Raw genomic sequence first — 26,637 nt, 5'->3', positions numbered from 1 at the left:
TCTCTCTCTCTCTCCCTCCACCCCCCCCCCCCCCACTGGTACTCTCTCTTTCTCAACAAATAAGCATTAAAAAAAATAAGCCCCTTGTTCCTCTCAGGCACCCCCACGTAAGCCACAACTCCTTATGTGTCCCATATATTCTTACTAGTTTTTTGATAATAGATAGAATGCAGGTGTATTGTTGTGCCAGTATCATAGAAACATTTGGAAAGATGCTATTTGGTAAGGCATGGTCCTTCAAGATGGGAATCGGGCAGTAGAGAACTGGATCCTTGTTGCTCATCTGGCCCCAATCACTTTTGTGACTTTGGACAAGCCACTTAAGTCATCTTCAAAGTAGTAGGATCTGACTGGCTGGTCCCTATGATCCTGTCCAGTCCTTTTCTTTGAAATATTTTTAACTGGATGATTTCAACTTGGTCCTAATTATTTAACAGTGTTACGGTAACATCCCTCCAATGTCACGAATTACAGGTCATATTTTTATTCCTTTAAAAATTAAAAATATTTAAAGATATAAAGGTGGATAGTATTACAGTATGCTCTTCTGTGGGCTTCCTCATAGGGTGGATTCCTACTACCTCTTACATAATTCTTTGGAAATGGCTGCAAAATTGTTCTTACATTTATGGTGAGAGTAAAACTATTTTACATTGTGGGACACCCTTTGCTTTTAGAGGTCACTTTGGAGAAAGTATTCAATATGACCTAACAGAGATCACAGGACAGTCCATTTATTTTCAGTTTTTATAATATTTTATTGTACAAGGTTACATTTTTTTGAATTAAGGAAAATCATAAAATGAACGGTTGTGTGTCTATCACCCAGCATGGCAAATCCTAAGATTTTGCAATATTTGCTTCCCAATTGTTGAAGTAATAAAATACTAATGGTTAAAGTTTCATATGCAAAAAAAAAAAATTTAAAGATTTTTCAAAACATTATTTTGAGAGAGAGCAAGCCAGAGAGAGGGGGAGAGGGAGAGAATCTCAAGCAGGCTTCACGCTCAGTGTGGAGCCTGATATGGGACTTGATCCCACGACACTGGGGTCATGGCCTGAGCCAAAATCAAGAGTCCAATGCTCAACCAACAGAGCCACCCAGGTGCCCTGGAAAAATATTGTTTTTAAAATGAATTTCCCAGGGAGCCTGGGTGGCTCTGTCTGTTAAGCATCCGACTTCGGCTCAGGTCATCATCTCAAGGTTCATGAATTCAAACCCCGCGTCAGGCTCTCTGCTAACAGCTCAGAGCCTGAATCCTGCTTTGGATTCTGTGTCTCCCTCTCTCTCTGCCCTCCCCTACTCCTGCTCTGTCTCTCTCTCTCTCAAAAATAAATAAAACTAAACAATTAAAAATAAAATGAATTTCCCATTTCTGTTTGTAAGTGTGTCACACACTCATTAAGAGGAAAAAAATAATGAGAATTAAAGAGGTCAAAAGCCTACATAATTTCACCACCTAGAGACAACTAGTGCCATTTTTATCACATTCCTTTGTTTAAAAAGTTGCTCTATGTTGGGGAACCTGGGTGGCGCAGTCGGTTAAGCATCCGACTCTTGATCTTGGCCCAAGTCATGATCTTGCAGTTCGTGGTTTCAAGCCCCGCATCGGCCTCTGCACTGATGGTGCAGAGCTTGGTTGGGATTCTGTCTCTCTCTGCTCCTCCCCTCTCTCTGCTCCTTTCTCTCTGCTCCTCCCCTGCTTGTGCTCTCTCTCTCTCTCTCTTAAATAAATAAACTTAAATTTTTTTTAAAAAGTTGCTCTATATGGTTTTATCTGGCAAATAGTTCCCCTTATTTTATTATGGAAACGTAAATTTTAAAATAGAAGGAACAGGGTAATGAAATCCTAGGTAACCATAAATGAACTGTAAGACTTGCAAATTCATTAGCAGTCTTGTTTCATACATCACCCAGACCTCACTCGAGCAAATTCCTATCCATAACCTTGTTCCTTCAATATTGCTGGTTCATCTCTAAATGGTAACATCCTTTTTATAAATAAAACAATGTCATTCTTATACCAAAGATATTATTTTGTACTAGCAAATACCTAGTCTTTTTTGAAGTGACTGCTGACATTTTTTTTCTTTCACTTTGTGTCTCAAGATCCAAATCCCTTTCAGCCCTCAAAAGTGACTGTCTTTCTGAAGTTTCTCTTAATCCATAGGTTCCCATCACTCTTCTCCTTGTGATTTATTTGTTGAAGATGATCTTGTTCTTGATCCTGCAGACAGTTCCACAGCCTGGATGCTGCTCATTGTATCCCTCTGTTGTGTAAGCAAATTCCTTGCTCATGTGCATTTCCTTTAAGCTAGCAAGTTTAATTCAGGTCACATGTTTTTGGCTAGACTGCTTCCTAGGTGAAGCTATTGTGCCTCCATAAGGAGGCACCTGTTATCTTTCTTTTGTAATATCAGCACCCATTGGTGATTATTACCTGGATTCATTATTTCATTAGGGGTTAAACAGTGGAGACATTCTACTTTTTTTATTTTGTTTTCATTTTTTGGTGAGAAACTTCTACAAATGGTAACTTCTTTTATTCAGTATTTGATTATACGTCCTAAGGAAAGGCAGGACATAAGGTTGATTTCCATTTATTTACTATTTTCAAAGTAATGTTGTGGTTCTCTCGTGTCTTCCAAAGGTGACCAGTAAGATTTTTTTTCTTCTTAGTATCATTATAAACTCACTGATTTAAATATATCTGTGGTATTTTCATTCTTTGGATTTCTTATTATGAGTGTTGCTGAGTTCATGGGCTATTTGCATGTTTTTTTTCTTGTAAACTTCCTGTTGATATCCCTTGCCTATTTTTCTAGACACTTATTAGTATTTTTCTTTTCTATCTTTATAAGGTATTTAGATTGGGAATATTAACTCTTTTATCCTACAAAATGAAAAGATTACCCCTCAAAAACTCACGTAAGCAATATAAGGAGCAAAACATGGGCAGTTTTTATCATAGACAAACATGAGTTCATGACCCATCAGGAAAGACTCTAGGGGTGGTTGGAAGCCCAGAGCCTAGACTCACTGTCCAGGGTTCCAATCCATACTCTGTACTGTGGCACAACTTGCTTGAATACTCTGAGCCTTCTCCTTCTCCATATGCAAAAAGAGAATCCCAATAGCACTGCTTCATTTTGGAGCATTTCTTGAGCAAATGTAAGCTCAGAACAGTGCTGGTACATATGAGCTCAATAGCTAATCATTTCTGAGACTTTGATTACTTAATAAAACCAATGATAATGTGTTATGCTTTTATTAACATCTTGAGGGTTGGACAATAATTCTGCCCCTCTCATTCTCAGGTGATTTGGGTTTATCCAATGCCTCAGTCATTCCCTAGACTGGCCTTCCCTCTTTGCCACCACAGAATTAGCAAGGAAAAGGTATAACTTGCTTTGGAGATCAGTCAGTGAAGGAGATCAAACATAAATGGTTAATATATGTCTACATACAGATATAATGCCTATGCAATGTCTCCATGTTACATTCTTACTCTGTTCCTCAAAGAAAGAAACATGATGCAGATAGATTTGATGTTCTCAATGTCTTGTTCTAGTAGGTAAGGCATGGACGTAATGTTGCACGTAATATTTTTCACCTCCTAAAACCCTTGTCAGAGCTAGTTGAGGTGTTGTTATGCCCTTTTAATAAGAAAATTCATACCACTATTAATTATAACATAAGTACATTATATTAATTCAAACGTACCATCATTGTATTAAAGTTATTCCTCAAAAAGAACGCTTTGAAGAACTACAGGCCAATATCCCTGATGAATATGGATGCAAAAATTCTCAATAAGATACTAGCAAATTGAATTCAATGGCATATAAAAAGAATTATTCACCATGATCAAGTGGGATTCATTCCTGGGATGCAGGGCTGGTTCAACATTCGCGAATCAATCAACGTGATACATCACATTAACAAAAAAAAAGAGAAGAACCATATGATCCTGTCAATCGATGCAGAAAAGGCCTTTGACAAAATCCAGCACCCTTTCTTAATAAAAACCCTTGAGAAAGTCGGGATAGAAGGAACATACTTAAAGATCATAAAAGCCATTTATGAAAAGCCCACAGCTAACATCATCCTCAACGGGGAAAAACTGAGAGCTTTTTCCCTGAGATCAGGAACACGACAAGGATGCCCACTCTCACCGCTGCTGTTTAACATAGTGCTGGAAGTTCTAGCATCAGCAATCAGACAACAAAGGAAATCAAAGGCATCAAAATTGGCAAAGATGAAATCAAGCTTTCGCTTTTTGCAGATGACATGATGTTATACATGGAAAATCCGATAGACTCCACCAAAAGTCTGCTAGAACTGATACAGGAATTCAGCAAAGTTGCAGGATACAAAATCAATGTACAGAAATCAGTTGCATTCTTATACACTAACAATGAAGCAACAGAAAGACAAATAAAGAAACTGATCCCATTCACAATTGCACCAAGAAGCATAAAATACCTAGGAATAAATCTAACCAAAGATGTAAAGGATCTGTATGCTGAAAACTATAGAAAGCTTATGAAGGAAATTGAAGAAGATTTAAAGAAATGGAAAGACATTCCCTGCTCATGGATTGGAAAAATAAATATTGTCAAAATGTCAATACTACCCAAAGCTATCTACACATTCAATGCAATCCCAATCAAAATTGCACCAGCATTCTTCTCGAAACTAGAACAAGCAATCCTAAAATTCATATGGAACCACAAAAGGCCCCGAATAGCCAAAGGAATTTTGAAGAAGAAGACCAAAGCAGGAGGCATCACAATCCCAGACTTTGGCCTTTACTACAAAGCTGTCATCATCAAGACAGCATGGTATTGGCACAAAAACAGACACATAGACCAATGGAATAGAATAGAAACCCCAGAACTAGACCCACAAACGTATGGCCAACTCATCTTTGACAAAGCAGGAAAGAACATTCAATGGAAAAAAGACAGCCTCTTTAACAAATGGTGCTGGGAGAACTGGACAGCAGCATGCAGAAGGTTGAAACTAGACCACTTTCTCACACCATTCACAAAAATAAACTCAAAATGGATAAAGGACCTAAATGTGAGATAGGAAACCATCAAAACCTTAGAGGAGAAAGCAGGAAAAGACCTCTCTGACCTCAGCCGTAGCAATCTCTTACTCAACACATCCCCAAAGGCAAGGGAATTAAAAGCAAAAGTGAATTACTGGGACCTTATGAAGATAAAAAGCTTCTGCACAGCAAAGGAAACAACCAACATAACTAAAAGGCAACCAACGGAATGGGAAAAGATATTCGCAAATGACATATCGGACAAAGGGCTAGTATCCAAAATCTATAAAGAGCTCACCAAACTCCACACCCGAAAAACAAATAACCCACTGAAGAAATGGGCAGAAAACATGAATAGACACTTTTCTAAAGAAGACATCCGGATGGCCAACAGGCACATGAAAAGATGTTCAGCGTCGCTCCTTATCAGGGAAATACAAATCAAAACCACACTCAGGTATCACCTCACGCCAGTCAGAGTGGCCAAAATGAACAAATCAGGAGACTATAGATGCTGGAGAGGATGTGGAGAAATGGGAACCCTCTTGCACTGTTGGTGGGAATGCAAATTGGTGCAGCTGCTCTGGAAAGCAGTGTGGAGGTTCCTCAGAAAATTAAAAATAGACCTACCCTATGACCCATCAATAGCACTGCTAGGAATTTATCCAAGGGATACAGGAGTACTGATGCATAGGGCCACTTGTACCCTAATGTTCATAGCAGCACTCTCAACAATAGCCAAATTATGGAAAGAGCCTAAATGTACATCAACTGATGAATGGATAAAGAAGATGTGGTTTATATACACAATGGAATACTACGTGGCAATGATAAAAAATGAAATATGGCCTTTTGTAGCAACGTGGATGGAACTGGAGAGTGTGATGCTAAGTGAAATAAGCCATACAGAGAAAGACAGATACCATATGGTTTCACTCTTATGTGGATCCTGAGAAACTTAATAGGAACCCATGGGGGAGGGGAAGGAAAAAAAAAAAAAAGAGGTTAGAGTGGGAGAGAGCCAAAGCATAAGAGACTGTTAAAAACTGAGAACAAACTGAGGGTTGATGGGGGGTGGGAGGGAGGAGAGGGTGGGTGATGGGTATTGAGGAGGGCACCTTTTGGGATGAGCACTGGGTGTTGTATGGAAACCAATTTGTCAATAAATTTCATATATTAAAAAAAAAAAGATGGGAATTTACTGAACTAAATATATTACTATAAAATGTTCAAAAAAAAAAAAAGAACGCTTTGAGATATGTATTGTGACTTCTGTCTTGCAGATGAAGCACTGAGACGTAAAAAGCATGTCCAAAGATACAGATAGTGGGCAGCTGAGCCAGGAATCAAACCCATGCAGGGATCTGATACTTTCAGCCAGTGTGACCTTTGCAGTTTATGGTAACAAGGCAAGACAGTGTCCATGTTTACAGCCTCTTAGAATGACATGTTTTTGCTGAGCACCCTGGAGTGTTCATGGTGTCATAATCTTGTGGATCTAACTTCTGTATGTCACCAAGAGCAGGAGATCAGAGATGGGTTCCAGGGATGAGGTGATGCTTTCTTATATTTTCTTTACTGTGTTAGTATCTAGAGGTAGATGGAAAGCTGCCACTTAAAATGGCCCCTGGTAACTTAACTACTGGTTCACTGAGGCATGTACTCAAGCTGTGTCTCCATGCTAACATATAAGAGGGGTGTGATAAACTCACCACTGGCTGGGTTTGAGGTGGCTTAGGAAGCCTACTGTCTGGATTTGAGGCCACGTGAGGTACTATGCTGCCACTGTGAATTTTGTTGGGATCTACAAGGTCGAATGGTCCATAGACGTGTGGAAGTTGATGGAGAGTTTGAATACGTGAGTCATGCAAAGAGCAGGTGTATTTAAGGAATCGTATATATACTTGCTATTAGGCTGGGAACAAAGACGGCTTCTCTGGTGACAGTGATACATTTCCTAAAGCAAAGGTGAACCTGTATTTGTAGATAGCGAAAATAGCAAATGTCAGACTGGGAGAAATAGTGGATAGGTGCATATGGAAAGGGGTGAGGGTGGGCATCTATCCTTCGATGAATGTTAAATTTTAAAAGCACATCTTGTGGGCCACCGGTGTTTCTGCCTACAGACTGTCAGTGTCTGACCCTCTTGATGAGGTTGGAGATAAATCATTTGTTAACTAACCAAAGAAAAATGCAGATGAACAATGAGCCCAAAAGCTAGCAAATTCTTTCAAGTTTCATTATAATGTTCAGTGACATTTCTTCTAGCGTCCCTTTGATTTCACTATTCAATTTTTTTAAATGTTTATTTTGAGAGAGCGAGTGAGCATAGCATGCATGTAAGCAGGGGCAGAGACAGAGAATCCCAAGCAGGCTCCATGCTGCCAGCACAGAGCCTGACAACTGGGGCACAATCTCACTAACCGTGAGATCATGACCTGAGCCGAAATCAAGAGCTGGACACTCAACCGATTGAGCCGCCCAGGCTCTCCTCACCATTCAATGCAAAAGGATCACCAGGTAAGAAAATGAGGTGTTAATGAGTTGGCAAGAGATCAAGTATCTGAAAGTCATTAGATATATCCTATTATCATTAAAATCCAGTGACACAACTATTCTTCATTTATTCCCTAGTAATTTGATGGTTTGGTGTCCAGATTAGGAATAAATAGAAGACTTCCAGATTTAGCCCAAAGGTAGTGATTGCAGTTACAGATGAGCACCCAGATCTCCAAAATATTTTATGTTTCACCAACCCAAAGCTGTTTCAATAAAGTTAGCTGGAAGTGTAATTAATATTTTAGAAACTGAGTCCACTACCAGTGGTGACTGGGTGCAGGGCAACTGCTGTTCAGGAGGCAACTGTCCCAACATGGGGTGTGACCTCCTCTATGGCTTTGGAAGAAACCTGCCCTCTCCTGTATCTGGGTGCTTTCACTCTGTCTGGCAGAAACCAAGCCCGGCCAGTCTTCCCACTTAGGTGCTTAGGACACTGACTGAATTCTTTCCTTGAAGATCAGACTGTGGCATTTCTGAGCATCAAAACTCCCCTGGACCAGATCTAAAATCTAGGAAAGAATCCTTTGTGATTTTCAGTGTATTTGGAGAACACCGCGAAGCTCCAGGGTTGGTTCTGAGTTAAATCCTGTCACTTTCTAGTTGTGGGATCCCACGCACATTACTTTAATGAGGTCTTCATATGCAGATGGAGGTAATGAACATGTGACGCATTGCTGGCAAACATGAATGCCACGTGTATGTCTGTGAGGTGCAGCCTTGGACACATACATGGTTTGTGTATAATCACAGTGCTTCTCCTTGAAAGGGAAGTCCTCTAGGGCAGTGCTTCTCCAGTTCCTGGTAAAACCCAGCCTAGTTCATTGGATTTAAATTCACGGTTCATCCCTTACCCCTGGCCCGCTTCCACTCAGAAATCTTATTCAAGATACATAGTTCCTAGTATCTTTATGTCCCTCTCCTACTCTGCCTCGTCCTGCCCTCTCTGGCGAGTGTGTCTGGGTGCATTTGTGTTGTGTTGTACACTCACAGGAATCATTATTAACTCAGCCCAATCATTAGAGAGGTGTGGTTCACACTCTGCCATCAGAACAGCCACTAATTGATACCTCTTGAAAAATGACATATTCCCTGAAGCATTCAAGGCTGCCCAACAGGCAGAGATTACACCCACCTGTGTGATTAGCACTCTAACCATGCAGACGTTGGTGATTGAAGACACATGTTGTTCTTTCTTGACATTATTCCCTTTGGCAATATTCCTAGTATATCCTTTCTCAGTTTATTTTGCCATATAACAGCATTAATCCCATCACATTCCCGAAGATTTCAAAAAACGCTGATTTCTGCAGCTGTGTCCTCTGAGCCCAGTACCTTCTTACCATACCATCCGTGTAGCATTTTGTTAATGAATGGAATGTATACTTGCGGATTTGGTGGCTACTTTTTTGTTTCTTTGCTGCAGGAGGGAAATAAACCAGGATCAACTAAGAAGAGGTGTGTGTGTTGGATGGGGGCTGGGCAGCAAACTAAGGAAATGAGCTTAATTCTTGAGAAAACCAAGAATTAGAGAGTTCTCTATAAAATCAGCAGAAATTAGGCTCTGTATAGCAGGGCACTCTCTGTCACTACTTGAGACAATCCACAGCTTTGGAGGAGTTTGTCCAATCTTCCCATATCTGGGCAGAAGTTAAGAAATGGGAAAAGACAACAAAAAACTGCTGGAGTAAAAGCTTCATGAGGATAGGAATGAAATCGTTAATCTTCCCTGCCCTTAACAAAGTGCATGGTCAATGTTCTGTGTTCAAAAAACATGTGTTCGTAAATGCATTTCTGGGCAAGTCCTTCAGTGACTTAGTATGGAGTATACATAACTTGTCCCTGAAGCATCCTAACTTATTATTGGGTTGTAGTGTAGTTAAACCTGAAAAGCAAGTGACATTTTTATGTTGTTACTACCTGCGCATAGTTTCCTAATATCAGTTAGGAAAAAAAAAGGAAGAAAGATGAATCCAGATAGAGACTCAAATTCTCAAAGCAGTCAGCACAATTTTCTTCATAACTCCATGTATCATTGTGCCAAATGATAGCATTGTGTGCCTTCCAAATTGGGTTTCTTGGCTTTGGAATGCAGGAATAATTGTAGACTGTGGCTTTATGATTATCAGCCTAAAAGAATTCTAGGGACAAGATCATCCTCAGATTGCTGGTCATCAGCAAGAGGATAAGAAAAGAACCAGAGAACTTGAGTGTCTCATGTTGCAGATTTCTGCCATCTGCCCTTAGAAAATAGGGGCAATTGGGGTAAAGCCTTTCCAGAGAAAGTCATCAGGGGCCACAAAAGCAGTTGCGTGTGACGAAAGATGGAGAAGATTAAGACTCTGCAGGCAGGTAGAGAAATTTCATGCAGGATGGTGGCCTGAAATCATGCAAAATAAAAATTAAGAGCAACAAATATTGAGTCCTTAGGCCCTGCACAGTAACAGGTGATTCACCTATGTTACCTTGTTTGATTTCCATAAACCCCGTATAGAGACAGCTATTTCTATCCACTCGCTTTGACAGAAAAATGATATTTAGACAGGTGGAATGTCTTGGTTCAGAGTTCCACAGTGGTGGAAACAGGATGTGAATGCTAGCACTGTCCTGAACCCTAGTTCTTAAATATTGCACCCTGCTTCATAACCAGTCTTCGACTACTCAGAATGACAAAGCCTTTTACTAATTACAAAGGAAAGCAATCAATTTTGGGGGAGTGAGGACCTCTTTGAAGGGCATGTATTTTAGCTCAGCGAGCATCAGGATCTCAGGAAGGGGAAAGGATCCCACTGAAGGCATTCGGTGTGTTGGTGGCCCAACTAGCCTCAGATCCATAGTCCTTTGATCCCTGCCCCACACCTTTTCCCTAAACCTATTTCTCCTCTTGCCTTTATCTAATCTTGGATCCCTTTTCCTCATATTCATTCAAGAAAGGCAGGGACTGAAATTTGAGGGAGGGACAAAAAAATAAGTGTAGAGGAAAGGCAGTGGAAACTGAGAAAGATGAGGTGAAGGTTAATAGTGAGAATGCTACATAAGGGTGTAAGCAGAGCCATCCCACTATGTGAAATATATTCTCTTGAGTTTCTAGAAAACCTTTGGGCTCTTCAAATATAAAATACATCTTCTGTGTCACCTGCCGGGCTGTACTGAACCTATTCCTAATGCCAACACTAATCGGTCCTCATGTAGCCGTGATTACATAGTATCAGGAATACTGGAGACAGATGCTTTTGGCTTAAACCTGGCTCAGCAATTTATCATCTGAGTGGCCTTGAGAAGGTTTATGTAACCTTCCTGTTCGTTCGTTCGTTCGTTCATTCATTCATTCATTCATTCATTCATTCATTCAAAAATATATGTTGAGCTCCATGTTGGTGCTAGGCTGTACGTGAAGTGCTGGAGATCCAGCAGGATACCAGGGATAAAATGTCTTGTCTGCATGGAACTTGTGTGTTACTGGGAAAAGGTAGATAATTGAGTAAACCATGTAGTATATGAGCAGGTCTTTACCAATTTGTAAACAGTGAAGGGGGATGAGGAGATGTTGTTAGGGTTTACTATTACCAGCAATTGTGAAAAGGTCACACTGGAAGGAAGATACAAAGTAATGAGGGGAGAAAGAGCCTTCCAGGTAAAGGGAAAGTGCCCAAGTCTGCAGTACAGCTAGAGGAATAGTTGGGAGGCCAAGATGGCTGGAGAGGAGTCAGTGAGGGCGAGGGTAGGAGATAAAGACGGTGGTAACAGAGCTGTGTCATGTGGAGCCTTTTCGGCCAGTATAATGACTTTGACTTTGGTTCTGAGTGAGGTGGAAGGTTTTGAGCAGGGGAGTGTCATGGTCTTACTCAGGGGTCTAGTTGAGAGTGACAGCCATGGCTTGAGCATACCTGCTGTGCAAACTTATAGATCTATAATGATGCCAGGAACCAGAGTGTGAGCGAAGGAGAAGGTAAAGTGGTCAGCTTTTGGATTTATCCTGATGATAAAACCACTGAATTTTGAAGAGAACATGGGGTATGTATGAGAGAGAGGACTCAAGGTTGATTGGCAGGGTTTGCACCTGACCAGCAGGGTGAATAAAATTGCCTTTGAGAAGGAATAAATTAGGAAGAGTGTGAGCCTCACTTTTTTTTTTATTCAGAGGGTGTTGTGTGGGTAATAGAATCAGGACTTCACTTCGGGCATGTCCTGACATGTCTGTCAGAATTCCAAGCAGAGTTGTTGGATAGTCCGTCGATCTGAGAGTCTGGAGTTCAGCGAAGTACCTGGGCCAGGAGATGATCTCAGAGTTGTCAGGGTATAAATAGTTTCCTGAGCCTTGGAGCTCGGGGATGCCCCTGCTGAGTGAGTTCACAGAGAAGATAGTTTCAGGACTGAGTTCCAAGATGCTCTTATCTTGAACATTGTAAGAGAGGGGACTCACAGAGGTAGCCATGATGGAGCGGCCAGTGATGACAGGCAAGTTTGATATCTTAAAAGCCAGGGGAGGGCACTGTCTCAAAGTGAAGAAGGGATGCATTGTCCCCTTTTGTCTCATTTTAACATAGACCACAGTGTGAAGCATGTTTGCTTGTTTTTATTCAAGATTTGCTTGATTCACTGTTGCAAATATGCCACCAGTAATGAATTATATTGGGAAAAAAATCTCTTTTTTTAGTTTCCCTATGAAGTGAAATGAGCAAATTTGGTTATTTGTGTCCTAAAAACTCTGCCAGCCTTGATGCAGTGTGACCTTTTCTGCTTTTGTATGATTACTCAAGTCTAATCAAGACTGAATCCATTCAGGTATTATTTGTATTTATGCCAATCAGAATTTAATGTGTCTTCTGTTTAGTCTATTCAAGTCAAATGGTTTAGAATTTAATATCCTTGTTGAAGGTCCGGTTTAGGTTTCATTTATGAATATCTTCTTTCTCTTATGATGTTTTGTGTTTGTTTTTTTTTTTTTTTTCTTTTGCTGTTGTTGTTTTTGTAGCCGTGGAAGAAACCTCCATCTTCAGAAGGCAGTACTGGAACCCGTGTGGAGGTTAAGAACACTATCCCGTTGGTGGTGGCCTGAGGAGACTATCTCAACCCCAATGTTGCCCTGAAATTTGTGTTCAAGATTCAAGAAGATTAGGACTGCTAAGGTATGGACCTTTGATCTTGAGATCTATATGTATATATACACATACATTTAAGGATATATATACACACACACACCCACCCACCCACCCACCCACCCATACACGTGTGTGTAATATATATATATATATATATATATGTATATATGTGTGTGCGTGTATATATATATATATATATATATATATATATACACGCACACACATATATTTACGGCAAAATATATAAATATATATTTAAGGCAAAAAAATTAAAGATACTTAATCATTTTCATTCTTTTCTCCTCCTCATACCCCATTTCTCTTTCCTTTCTCCTTTTCTCTTTTCGAGCAATGATCTTTTCTCTTGCTACTAACTTTTGGGATGTGGTGGGATGAATAAAGGTACAGTGAGAGAAGCCAAAGTCCACGTGGTCTCCATAATAATGAAGTGACCAGAGGGGAGTGAGACCAGGCATGGGGAGAGGTGTGTGCAGGTGTCTGTGATAGAAAGAAAAGTGAAATGGATCCAGGCGCCTATGTGATAGGACTTCAGGTACAGAGATGAATGAAGAAGGTGTGCTGTGGAATACACTGGTAATTCCTACTTTCAGTGTCCACAGGACACTTTTGGCAAAGCTTTGTATTATTTCTTAAGATCTTTGGGAGGACCTGCCTTAATATTTATTTTGGATACATACCAATGTTGAGGCAAGTTTGAATAAGGAGATTCCATTTTTTTTTATGGTTGCAGTGATAATCACTGTGTACATATACAGGCATATGTGTAATACATATGTATTATATGTATTATATATACATATGTATTATATATGTATATTATATTATAATATAATATGTATATATATTATATATTATAACACATATATTATACTACATATGTATATATACATGTGTATTATAATATATTATATATATATATATATATATATATATATATATATAAAAAATTTGTGGAGTGGTGTGTAAACTCTCTCTCTCTCTCTCATTCTCTCTCTCCCTGGGTGGTGAGAGAGGAACAGATGGAGGGAGGAGAGAGAGAAATCTACAGAAACTACCATTAATGGCGCGTTTACTGTGTTAGGCATTGTTCTGTAAGCTCGGGGGGAAAATCACAAGTATAAGTGATAACAGCCATCTGGAATAGGGATTTCTGTTCTGGGAAAACAAAAGAACTATAAGTAAAAAGGTTTTCTGAGACTCTGTACCACGGAAGGGCCAATGGGCAGACACTCTCAGACATATTGGAGTTTACATCTCTATGCTCACTACTGTAGAGAATAGTAGTACATCACACACAGCTGGGTAAGCCCTGTGGAAATGTGGTTTAACAGCCTGGGGCCACATGACATGTCTAAGAGAAACTGGAGAACATCTCCGACAATTCCATTGATAACTCATTGCTGTCATTTTAATTGCCTTCAAAGACAAAACCCTCATACCCCAAAGGCTTTGGAAATGGGGAGAACAGTTGTAGCTAAGGTGTTGGTTGGTTCCCTTCTCTGGCACAGAGGACTCCCATAGGTCAACAGCTGGGCAAGGTAGAGTTCTAGAGCTGTTGAAAATCGAACACGTTCCAGCCTTAGGCCTGCTTTCATTGTATCTTCGACTTTCTCACTGCTGAAAGAAATGTGGTAGATACTTTGCGTTGATTCTGAAAAGACCTTCTTTTAAGGAGGAAGTACAATTTACTTTCTCTCCAGTTTTCGTAAAATCCTCCAAAGCCCGTGCAGAAATGATTAAGCTCTGATGCTCACGCTGCTCACAGCACCTCTGAAAAGAGTGCTGAGGGGCTGGTGACAGTGGGAGGGTGGCATTTGAAACTCCTCTCTTCCCTTTATTCGGGGGATTTGTTATTTTTTTCAAAGAAGGAAAAATAATTTATCTCCTTCACAAAGGGCACCTTCAAAGCAGTTCACATCTAAATATTATTTATGAATTAATTTCCCATTAACATGGTTCCAAAGGCTAACTACGTAATTGAACAATCAGAAAAAGAAGTAGCATCCCTTCTTTGGGTTCTTGCACAAATCCCAACATTCTGCCTAAGGGATGCATCATTGTGGTATGGCCCTCTGCTCGCATGTGCTTGATCTGTTGGAAACAAAAGCTCAAAAAGCTGTTCTGTGCTAGTCATAAAAATCTAGAGAAGCGTGGGGGTTTGGGTTGGGATTTTGACGACTGAGTTCTTTGAGTGTGTTGATCTTTAATTCAGAACCTGCCTCTGTTCTGTCAGGAATATTCACCTAGACGCTAACCACTTAAAACATAAATTCAGAGAAAGTTTTAAAGGACTTGGCCATAAAAATGTTCCTGGTTTAGAGACCAATCAACTCTTCAGGGGAAAATAAAACTTTCTCTGATTGTTGGCGGAGGCCACAGGGAGAAGAATGCGCTTTGCGGTGCGGGGACGTCACGGGGCTAGATTCAGCTGTAGCGTGTGCAGGTATGTGCGTGCCCCTGCTCACAGACCAAAATTGAATTTCCAGGAAGGAAGGAGGAAATGAGGCAGTGTTGGTACATCAATCTACCATAATGTTTCCTGGCTCCCATGCTCCAGTGCTTTCGGCAGATTTTTCAGATGTCTTTTCAAGTGAAGACAGTGTAAATTAGTGGCTGTGGTACACACTTTAGAAAAGGCAAATCAAGCTTCTGTATGAACATTAGGAAAGCCATTTAATTTTTTTTTGAAACCAATGCTGCTCAAAGTGCAGCCCAGACACCAGCAGCATCCACGTCACCTAAGCTTATGAGCCATGCAAATTCTCAGGCCTTTCCCTAGACTTACTAAATCAGAACATCTTAAAGTGAGGTCCAGGAATCTATGTTTAAACAAGTCTTCAAGATAATTCATATGTCTTGCTAAAATTTGAAAACCACTGCTAACCCTGTTCCTTGAGCTCTGAAAAAAGAGTTTTAGAAAATCTTGGGTCTAAAAACTGGGACACTCTCAGAAAATTGGTACACCTAAGTGTATGTGTATATGTGTATGTAAACACTCACACACATGTATTTATAAATACATCCATATGGCATTAAAAGAGAGAATAAAACCTTTCTCAAATGCCAAAAGCAAAGTGTACTGGGCTTTAATTATTGCATCTGACATAAGGAAAAGTTAAAAAATTGATAATAATAAAAAGTAATGTTAGATTGGCTGCCATTGTAAACAAATGGATCAGTGGACCAGAATTCTGCATTAGACCCACACATGTGCAATCAACTGGCCTTCAACAAGAGCACCACGTGAGTTCAGTGGGATAAGAAAACTGCTTTAAGAAATAGTGCTGGAATACCTGGATATTTACTTGAAAAAATAAAGAATCTAAACCCCCACCTAGTCCTGTACTTAAAAAGCAACTTGAGTCAAATTGCATACTGAACAATGAAAGCTGAAACAACAAAGATAGTAGAAGAAAAGTGAAAATACCTTTCTAACTTCAGAAGGCAGGTTTTCTTTTTTAAAGGACACAAAAGCACAAGCCATAAGAGGGAAAAAATACACTGAACTTCATGAAAACTAAAAACATCTATTCACTGAATAAAACTAAGAAAATAAAGAGATGCCCCACAAGACTGGGAGAGCATATTTGTAACACATATATCTAACATGTACATAAAAAGCATACAAAAAAGATATAGAATGGCCAATGAACAGAAGCGATGGCATCTGACATAACGTGTCATCAGGGTGATGCAAATTAAAAACGTAAGATCCCAGTACATACCTGTCAGAATGGCTAAGATTCAAGGCGTGCCAACACCAAAACTTAATCAGTCTTGACAAATGTTTTTCAAGACACAGGACCTTCTGTCACTGCAGAAATTTCCCTCATGTATGAGCCACTGGAGCTCTCATATGTAAAATGTTCCAACCACTTGGAAGAATTATCTGGCAGTTTCTTAGAAAGTTATACAACTGTCTTCCCGGAGGGCCAGATATTCTAGTCCTAGATATTTATTCAAGAGGCTTGAACACCTTTGTTGACACCTGTTAATAGCAGTGTTTTTAAATAATAATTTCATGCTGAAATTGATTCAGATGTCCACCAACAGGAAAATGGATCAGCTCTGGTATATTTGGAAAATGAAATGCTATTTAGCGATAAAAAGGAACATTCTACAGATAAACATAATAACATGAGTGGATTTCAAAAATAGCATGATTAAAATTAGTTAAATAACAAAAAATACTTTAGGATTTATGTGAAATTGTAGAATGATCAGAACTCACCAATGATAGAAATTGTTCAGTGCTCAGTTCTGGTGTGATATGATCACCTACCTAATTTAGAATGGTACATGAGGGAAATTTCTGGAATGACAGAAAGGTTCTGTGTCTTGACAAACATTTATCAAAACTGATTAAATGGCACATTCACTAAGCGTTTCATTATAGGTAAATCACGTATGTAAAAATGCATAAAATATTGTTTTTAAACTCCCATTTATTTTTTTTTAATTTTTTTAACGTTTATTTGCTTTTGAGACAGAGAGAGACAGAGCATGAACAGGGGAGGGGCAGAGAGAGAGGGAGACACAGAATCTGAAACAGGCTCCAGGCTCTGAGCTGTCAGCACAGAGCCCGACGTGGGGCTCGAACTCACGGACCGTGAGATCATGACCTGAGCCGAAGTCGGACGCTTTTTTTGGTAGAGTTGCAGTGACGATGAAGTGAAATCATGCTTGTAAAGTGCTAGTCTGTGTTGGTTTCTTTTAATCTATATGAATATGAAGCTGCTGTTTTTGGTTTAAAGATCGCATGAGCCATGACCCTCCTGAGTAAGAGAATTAGCATTACCTTCCGTTTACTGTGGCCTCTCTGAGTCATTGTGTATATTCCTGTGTATACTTAACTAAAGCTGAAAGAAAACTACTGTCGTTTTCTAACAACTGGATCATTTGAATTATAAAAATTGAGAAACTCTGGAAAAAGTTGATCCTGTTGTCAAAAAAAAAAAAAAAAGCTTAAATAGTATGTAGGAAATTGTATTGAGGGAGAGCTGTCATTAAATGTGCATGTTACAGTTTGTCTGTCCAGAGTGATTGAAAGGGAATCTGAAGCTTAACATGGCTAATGGATATCAGCAAGGTTAATTATCTTGGGAACACTGACGAGCTGAATTTCTCTGTGTACGTCTCTGATTTGTGGTACTGTCATATTATTATTTTTTTTGTGTATGATACTTGGACATCAGTCTGTATTTTAGCTGTGCTCTTGAAAGTCTCAATTTCCATGGTCAAATTTAAAATCCAGACATACTACAAATAGGTGCAAGCTAACAGTGCTTTTCCTACAAAATACAAATTAGTTTATTACCACCTGCCTAAGTCAGTAGAAAATCTCTACACACTTCTGAAAGACGTTATGAAAGGGAAATTTAAAACTGCTTTTGAGGATAGTTTCTTGTCATTGTTTCTGATTGTCACCACTAAGTGTGGGAAGGTGGGTGGCTTAGGAAAACTCTTCAGAAATTGTCAGGGTGTGTGTGATGTGTGTGTGTTTGTGTCTGTGTGTGTACAAACATGCATTTCCCTTTTGGAATATTTTTCCCCAATAAATTCTTATGCCGGTTTTTGTACAAGTGTGAGTATTGATGTGGATCACTTGGGCACTTACCTGTTTCCTTCAGAAGTGGAAATGGTGGTTTGTGTATTTTGTGTGCCTCCCAGCACATTATCAGAAAGGTGGCTAACTTATCAAGTCCTCTGAAGGCCCTTCTCATGGTTTGCTTCAGCTCTCATTGGATTGCCCTTAACATTCATCACGCATCAACATTTCATCTCTGGTAATAAACATCTTGCTGTCAGAAATGAAAGCATTCGCAGAGATACTTCCTTGTGAAAGAAAGAGAATCTTGCTGGAGAGCCCACAGTGTTGCTTTCTGAAGATGGCTTTATTTCTTTAAGCAATTTATGCCAACCACATTCTTGAGCAGAGGCGTCCTGCCGAGTTTGCTACTTGGTATCTGTAGGACACCTACCCACTTTTGCCGTTGGTTCTCAGTTTCCTCATATGGAAAATGGGGGTTCAGATCACATAAGCCTAAGGATATTCTTAATTTCAGTAAGTAGTCCAGTTTCCCTTCAAATAAATGAGTAATTAATGGTATTACAGCTACATACTCTGGACATGTTTGACACCTGTCTGTAAGGCTCAATTCAGAGATGGAATATGAAGGTCCAAACAGCTGGAGACGAAGAAATTTAAAACTTCTTCACCAAACTTCTTGTTGAATTTTGTTTTTGTGTAAATTGTTACACATTTTTACTGGGTTCATTTAAACTAAACAAAACGGTTCAACCGTTCTCCCACCTCTCACTCCCTGCCTCTTACAATCGCCAATCTGTTCTCCATGAGCTTGGGTGGTGGTGGTGGTGGTGGTTGTTATTTTTTAAGTGAGATTATGCAACATTTGTCTTTCTCTGCCTCACTCATTTTCATTTGGTATAATGCCCTCAGTCTCTATTCACGTTGTTGCAAATGACAAAATGTCATTCTTTTATATGGCTGAGTGATGTTCCATTATGTATTGCTACCATAGCTTCTTCATCTGTGTATCCACTGACACTTGGGTTGTTTCCTTATCTTGACTATTGGAAATAATGCTGCAGTGAACATGGGGGGTACACATGTCTTTTCCAATTATCTGGTTTTCTTCAGATAGACTCAGAAGTAGAATTGTTGGATCATAGGGTATTTCTTTTTTTATTTACTTTTTTAATGCTTATTTATTTTTGAGAGAGTGAGGGATCATGCAAGGGGCAGAGAGAGAGGAGACATAGCATCTGAAGCAGGCTCTATGCTATCAGCCCAGAGCCCAATGCGGGGCCTCAATCCCATGATCTGTGAGATCATGACCTGAGCTGAAACCAAGAGTCGGATGTTTAACTGACTGAGCCACTCAGGTGCCCTGGTATTTCTATTTTTAATTGTTTGAGCAATTTCCATACTGTTTTCCATATAGTTTGGACCAGTTTGCATTTCCATCAATAGTGCACAAAGGTTATCTTTTTTCCACATCCTCACCAATGCTTGATGTATCTTGTCTTTTTGGTAATAAGCATTCCAACAGATGGGAGGTGGTGTCATCTTGTTGTGGTTTTGATTTGTATTTCCTTGATGATTAGTGACCTTGAGGATGTTTTTATGCCCCCGTTGGGCATCTAGGTCTTTGGAAGAATGTTTATTCAGATCCGCCCATTTTTTAAATGAGATTTTTTGTGTGTTTGCTGTTGATTTGTAGAGGTTTTTTTTTTTTAAATCTCTTTTGAATATTAGTCCCATATCAGTCACATGATTTGTAATGATTTTCTCCCATTCAGCCTGTTGCCTTTTTATTTTATTGATGGTTTCTTTGCTATGTAGGAGATTGTTAATTTGATGTCATCGTACTTGTTTGTTTTTGCTTTTGCTGCACTTGTTCTTGGCGTTAGTTTTGAAAACATCATCACCGAGCTCTATGTCAAGGTGTCTGTTGGGTGGCAGTCAAAGAATTGGGGCTCCAGACTAGTACCTAAGCTCCTTCCCGGGAGACACTGGCAAGCTGGAGTGAGCAAGAGGCTACCAAGACAGTGTCCACAGCTTATGTTGTTTGAGAGGAATTCCCTAGGCCACTCAGTTGTGCCAAACCTGAAGTCTGCCTCTGTATCTGAAGCTCCATAACAAGGAAAACAGGCCTCCTTCACAACAAGACTAGTGACTATGCCTCAGTCCACTCTGCACTGCCCTGGGAGCAGTAGCCTACCAAGAACCGTCTTGCCGATTACTATAGTCTTGTGGGACTTAGGGATGCAAGCCCCTCTGACCGCTAGGACCAGTGATCAAGGGGAGTCTCCTGGGTGTTAGCTGAAAAAAACCAGCACTACCTGCGTATAGATCTCTCCCCTTCCATAGATGTGTTCTGGAACACAACAAAGTGAGCGTGAAGATTGTGCCAACCCTTCAAGGTCTGTGGAAGGCCTTGATGCGAGTTTAATTAGAAGCCTGTTCCTCAGACCACAGTCATGATGATTAGCAGTAGACCTCCACAGAAAGGACCAGGTTGATGGGTCTGGTGCCTCTTGGTGTGCCCTGGGGGTGGCAGCTGTTTAAGAGCTCTTTCTCTGTTGGTTACAGTCCTTGGGGACCTATAAGCATAAGCCCCACTAGCCACAAGGTAGGCAATGTAGAGGGGCCCCCAGTCACACAAATTAGGGTGCCGGAAGGGGTTATGAGCTCCTTTCTGGGTGATGCAAATTATATTCTCATGTGACCAGGAATACAAGCTCCCCATGGCATCCAGTGCTAGACAATCTATCCCCTGAGCAGCAGCTGCCAAAATCAGGGCACCAGCTGCATGAAAAAGGCTCCCTTCTGGGTGCTCTAGCACAGCAAAGGGAGAGCATAAAGATGGGCACCTTCCAGTCTCAATCCACAGAGCGTTTTCCAGCACGTCTCAGACATGTGTGTTAAACTAGATGTCTGCCCTCCAGTCCAAGGTTTTAGTATAAGCAGGTAAGCCTCCTTCACTTGAAGTCCAGATGCCATCAGCTGCCTCCGAGTTGGGCCCTGGGGAAAGTGAGTCAGAGCCCACTTTGTGGCCCCTTAAGAGATGTTTCTCAGATGCTACTCTCTTGAGAGTCTCTAGATATGAGTCGTGTTGGATTTCAAAACGACATGTTTTTGGCTTGACTCTTGAGTGCATGTCTTGAAAGTTGATGTGCATGATGGAGAGTTTGAATCCTTTGCTCCTCAGGGAGAAGCTTTGGGTTTTGGGTTAGCTTCCAGTGCCAGGGATGGCGTTGATGATGAGATAGTGTCTCAGCATCTCTGACCGGCTTTCACTTAGTTTTCTTCTCATTTTCCTGATGTACAGTCATTACTCAGCCAGGCTGTGGTATTTTAAGAGGAAATTGTTTCATATGTAGCTGTAGACTCCGTGTGTTCATGGCAGGACGTTCAGAATCTTCCTGTGTCACCATCTTGAATGGGAACCTACTTGTTGAATTTTTGCTCTCACTGTATACCCTGAGATGTTAGAATACCATTCAGAAAGTCTTCTTTGGGATATTTTACAGAGGGGGAAATTGAGGAACCAAGATATTAAGTAACTTTCTGGAAACCATCCTGGTAGAATAAGAAACTCTCTGATCTTTGGGTTAGGCCCTTAAAATGTGCGGATGGGCCCAACTCCATTCACAGACTGTTTCATCCTGCCCTGAAGCTTACCCATTACAAGAAACCTGCTTCACTGCTCTTTGATTCTGCTTCCCAATGTGGTAGCACCTTTTTGCCTGTATGTTTTGTTTCTAATTCAAAGAGCTACTGTTTTAGGAATAGTCTCCTTTTGACAGTTGCTGAGGAAAAGATGTGTGTTTCTCCCCTTGAGCATGATGTTTTGCAGTCTGTCTGTTTACTTGAGCTGAATTTTACCCAAGGCCTTTGAAACTAACAAAATCTGAGTGGTTGCCGTGTTCAGAATCTTGTACAGATTGAGGTCTCCTTTGCCGGGTTAAAACACCTACACAAGCCCACCACTCTCACCAACAATGACAATGACAAAATGGCCCTTTTAACTTTTCCTGCAACTGGGCACGGTGTTTTTATAACTATGCAAATATAACCTAGGTTAGAAATCTACAAACTGCAAATTTGCATCTACTGATGATCTTTCTTCTCAGAAGGACTTTCTCTTCCACTTGCTTCTTCTTCCCCTTTGCTGCTAAACCTGCCCCCCCACTTTGCCATTTCTTTTTCACGACAGTTTTTCAAATGTTCACACCAGCATTTTCTTGATCTTGAGCTTGAGTTGCAAAGGCGATCTGTGCCTATCCCATGTTTGTTGTGAGGATCAGATGGAAATAATTGTGAAAATACTTTGAAAATCCCCCCTTAAGAGCTGTCCAAAGACCTTGATGTGCCATACACAATCTTCCTGCTCGATTCTGTCTGTGCAGCAGCTCTTTCTGCTGTTCGCTCACCCTCTCTGTACCCCCAGCCTTTGCACCTGCTGCAGTGACCTTCTCCATTTTTCTATAAATGTGCTCTGTCTTTTTAAACCACCATTTCTTTGTACCTACTGGTCCTTTTGCCCATAGTGGCCATCCCTACTCCCCCACCAAAAAAAAAATCTGAAATGTTACTCATTTTTTAAGATCCAATTCACTGGAAGCCTTCTGGGACTCCCCTGAGCCATGTGTCAGTTCTTCTCTGACTTCTTGGCACTTTATTTCAAGCCTTCATTATCACTGTTAGGATGAAAGAGGTCACTGTGCTTGTGTTTGGAAATCACTCTCCTTCAGTGGAATCCATCCTTGCTTTTCTGAATGTATCTGCGGCTTCCCAACTCTTCCCATAAAATGGTGAGTACTTAACAGGCATGGGAATGGATAGAGGGTGCTTAAGTATATCATAGAATGGATTCAGTTTAAACATAGGTCAGTTTCTCCTGGATGATTGGTTACTTTTGGATTGCTAAATTTTCTTTTTGGTTGTTTTCTATTTTTGTTGTTGGTTTCTATCTGCTTCTGATTTTTCCATCCATATAATCTTTTTTGGAGGTCTTCTATTATTTTCTTTCTACCTACACTACCAACACTGATTATTTGTCTCTCTTACACAGCACTATGCATGGCAGCCTTTCTCAAGTCTTCACTCTGACCACAGGATTGGTGCCCATGTTGCATGTGCTCCAACTGTCCTTTCCTGTGCCCTGTGCAAACATCACTCACCAATCCCAGCTCAGAGCCCTAGAATCCTACATCACTCCAGAAAACAACTGATCGTAGCATGGAAAAACAAAAACCTATTTGCCAGTTCTGGACTGGGAGATTTCCTTTCCAGAGCTTCCATTTACTCTTTGCAAGGTTGGGACCTAGTTGCTTAAAGACCGAATGCATTTAATTACTCCTTGCCTTCCATGTATCTAAACCATAGCTCCTTCCTTGAGAGATCATAGGTTTTAGGATTTGGGAAAAGTTTAACAAGCTGTCAATTTGCTCCATTGGACTCGAGAAGCCAAGAAGCACTTGTGCAACATTTGGAATATCTGAAGAGCTGTTTCTGTAGTTTGAATTTGATAGAAATCAATGTTAATGTCCCTGGAGATTATCCAGGTTTTTGAAGAAAAATTACTCTTTTAACAGAGGGTTTTCAAAATATTTTAGACTCATGAGGCTAGATTTAGTGGTAGAGACCTCTTGATTGTGTTTTCTGACAGGTGATGGTCTCATCTGCAAATAACGTTTTGATGTCATTATTGTGGGTCTAACAAAGAATATAGGAAAGTCTGATGAAAAATTGATTTATAACTATAATAAAGCTGATAAAAGCTCCCTTCCCCAGAAACAGAAATATAATCCATTCATTGTAGTCACTAATTTTCTGACATCTTTCTTCAATCACATTACCTTCTATCCATGACTATGATTAAGCCACAAAATTTCATCCCCCAAACAATGACCACATGTAAATATAGATGGTGCTTATGTAATTTCAGGATGTGTTTGTATCCACTTAACCCCATCAATGGATTAAAAGTTCAGAACTCAACCTATATTTATGTAGAAGGTGTTCTCACCCTAGATTGTGGCTTTAATCTCCTCCTCCTTTAGGAGTGAAAATACACACATAAAATAGAAAGAGAGGCCAAGTTCCCATAAAAGCAAGTATGTGACCTATAGGAGGGATAATAAACATAGAAAGCCACCAGAAGTAATCTTTGGCATTTAATGATATTCACAACATTGATATCTAGGGTTTTACTGGAAGCTGTAGGATTGAACTCAAGCAAATGTGTCTGCTTCCCTCTATATAGTTAAACCCCAATTGGGGAAAAGGATGGGAGAAGGGATAAACAGTATATAAAACTTCAAAATATCTTTGGAAGATTTATAAAGGAAATGCAGTGTTTTGATATATAAAACATAGCTCAGTAAAGAGAGGAAAACGCTCAGTAGAGCTCTAAAAATGGGAAATACGCCAAAGTACGGGCATAAAGGAGGAAAGAAGGGAAAAGAAGGGCATAATTAAAAATCTGCCTGTGGTGTGAATTTTGGTTTGTCTCTTCTCTATTGCTTCTCATTAACAGAGCTGATAAAATCATTTTAACCTTAAGCAAAACAAACTGGAAAGGATCCTTTCTGAAGACACTGAGTGAGCTTCCTATGTAGAGCTCTTCAGTTGGATGGGTGTCCTAGGAAGGAACCTTTAAGGTCCTAGGAAGGTTTAAGGTTTTGCCTTAAACCTTTCAAGGGCATCCTAAGCCTGAGATGAATTTCCTGCTTGTCCAGCTTTGAGGAAACCCAGGCAGTGCTGTGGCTCTGTCATACCCATAGAATGGCCAGCCAGGTAGCCATCTTATTCATGGGTAGAATCTAGTAGTAAGACTTGAACATAAAAGAGTGCTATAAGGTATGTACATTACACTTACCTCAATTCAATTATGTGTGGTCAGAATATTGAGAAAAAATGATTTAACCGTTCTTCTCAATGAGAGCATGTTCTAGGCTGACCGTGAGATGGGGCACATATTTGCTAATTTATTAAATCTCACTTCTTTCATGATTTTATTTATTTTTTAATGTTTATTTATTTTGAGAGAGGGAGAGAGCATGTACAGGGGAGGGTCAGGGAGATAGTGAGAGACAGAGAGAGAGAATCCCAAGCAGGTTCCCTCCTGTCAGCTCAGAGCCTGAGCGGAGCTCCATCTCACATACCACAAGATCATGACCTGAGCCAAATCAAGAGTCAAATGCTTAACCAACTAAGCCACCCAGGTGCCCTTCATGGTTTTCAGAGGGTGGCCATCTCCCTGTATTGAATATAACTCGACTTCTAAAAATACATAAGGAAATTATTTCATATTGTGTTCAATTTGATTTCTTCCCTAGAGGAAGACCTTTGTGATATATTTATTGTGAAATATTGGACACTTTTCTACTGGCATTCCAAGGGTTATTTTCACTGTAAATGAATTTCGCCTCAAATACGGGTTCTGTATTCTAACCCTTATGTAAGATGACTACACTGTAAAACAGAGGAAAGTTTATCTATAATAAAATAGTTAACTCACTCTCCCCATTCCTTTTTTAAAATCCGTTTTCCTGAGATAACATATTGTAAGTGAATAGTTTGGATTTTGAACATACACATTCCTATAACCACAGCCACAATCAAGATGTTGAAATATTTGTATCACTAGAAAGTTTCATCAGTCCTGATGTTTCCCTCCTCATGTTTCTGAGGCAACAGTAATCTCCACCTTCAGTATTTCTTAAAAATGGCCATTTATGCAATATTCTCTTGTCTCTTGCTTCTTTCATTCAGTGTGATGATTTGGGGAAATACTCATGTTTTTAGGTGTATTAGTAGATTGTTCACTGTTATTTATCATCAGTATCATTGTATGAATATATCCTATCTTGTTCTTTCTTTGGTAGATGTCTGGGCTGATATCAGTTTGGAAATATTAGGAATCAGGTTCTTATGAACATTTGTGAACCAATCTTGGGAGATAAATCTTAATTTCGTAGGGTAAATATAAAGGAATGAATTGCTAAGTCATGGGATACATGTATATTTACTTTTATAAGGAACCACCAAATTGTTCTTCAATGTACTTCACTCCCACTTTTTATTCTCACAAGAGATGCGTGAGATCCAGTTGTTCTGTCGGCTAACAATTGTATTCTTAGCCTTGTTAATTTTAACTGTTCTAGTTAATGTGAAATGATACCTCCTTTTAACTTGCATTTCTGTGTTGACTAATAATGTTAAGCACTTAAGCTTCTGCTTCTTGGTCATTTGTATCTCTTTTGTAAAGGGTCTGTCAAAGTCTTTCGTCCAATTTTTAATTGCATTGTCTTTTTAATTATAAGAATTCTTTATTTTTTTACATTTTATTTTTTAGAGAGAGTGACTG

The 26,637-nt window shown here is 39.8% G+C and overlaps 1 protein-coding gene across 1 annotated transcript in view; it reads left to right on the top strand.

The window, feature by feature from the left end:
- The first annotated feature begins 12,671 nt into the window (after positions 1-12,671).
- The window catches only part of SGCD (sarcoglycan delta), a 569,013-nt gene continuing 555,047 nt past the window's right edge, over positions 12,672-26,637 (top strand). The window contains exon 1 of the mRNA XM_047873975.1: positions 12,672-12,742. The gene's annotated coding sequence lies outside the window, so the exon portion shown is untranslated. The remainder of the gene's footprint in view (positions 12,743-26,637) is intronic.

The sequence above is a fragment of the Prionailurus viverrinus genome, chromosome A1, assembly GCF_022837055.1.
Source record: "Prionailurus viverrinus isolate Anna chromosome A1, UM_Priviv_1.0, whole genome shotgun sequence".
NCBI classification, from domain to species: domain Eukaryota; kingdom Metazoa; phylum Chordata; class Mammalia; order Carnivora; family Felidae; genus Prionailurus; species Prionailurus viverrinus.
This window is presented reverse-complemented; position numbering and strand designations above follow the sequence as displayed.